General features: G+C 33.3%; 1 non-coding gene across 1 annotated transcript; it reads right to left on the reverse strand.

Annotated features, from left to right (window-relative positions):
• Positions 1–248: 248 nt before the first annotated feature.
• On the reverse strand, positions 249–355 carry LOC119253683 (U6 spliceosomal RNA). The gene has a single exon (XR_005127196.1). It is a non-coding gene; the product is annotated as a U6 spliceosomal RNA (small nuclear RNA).
• Between the last annotated feature and the right edge of the window lie 240 nt (positions 356–595).

Here is a 595-nt window from a genome sequence, read left to right on the forward strand (position 1 = left end):
AGATATATTTTTATGTTTCCTATGGATTTTTTATTGTGATAAATATATATAGCATACAATTTACCATTTTAACCACTTTTGTAGGAAGTTCAGCAGCATTAAACACATTCGTACTCTGTGCAACATTACTACTGTCCATCTCCAGAACTTTTATCATCATCCCAAACTGAAACTCTGTACATGATAATTTATATCCCCTCCCCTTCCTGTTTTTTTTTTAATGATTCAACTTTTAAATTATTCTCTTGAAAAATATGGAACGCTTCGCGAATTTGCGTGTCATCCTTGCGCAGGGGCCATGCTAATCTTCTCTGTATCTTTCCAATTTTAGTATCTGTGCTGCTGAAGCGAGCACCCCTTCCTGTTTTTTTTTTTTTTGTCCTTGTGAATTTGACTACTCTAGGTACCTCATGTAAATGAAATTATATGGTATTTGTTTTTTGTGATGGGCCTATTTCTCTTAGCAGAATGTCTTCATAGCTAAACCATGTTGTGGTAGGTATCATAATTTTCTCTTCTCCTAAGATTAAATAATATTTTGTTGTATATACATTCCACATTTTGTTTATCCAGTTTTCTGTTAATGGACAACTGG

This window comes from Talpa occidentalis, unplaced genomic scaffold (assembly GCF_014898055.3).
Source record: "Talpa occidentalis isolate TD23 unplaced genomic scaffold, MPIMG_talOcc4v2.1 talOcc4.2, whole genome shotgun sequence".
In the NCBI taxonomy this organism is placed as follows: Eukaryota; Metazoa; Chordata; class Mammalia; order Eulipotyphla; family Talpidae; genus Talpa; species Talpa occidentalis.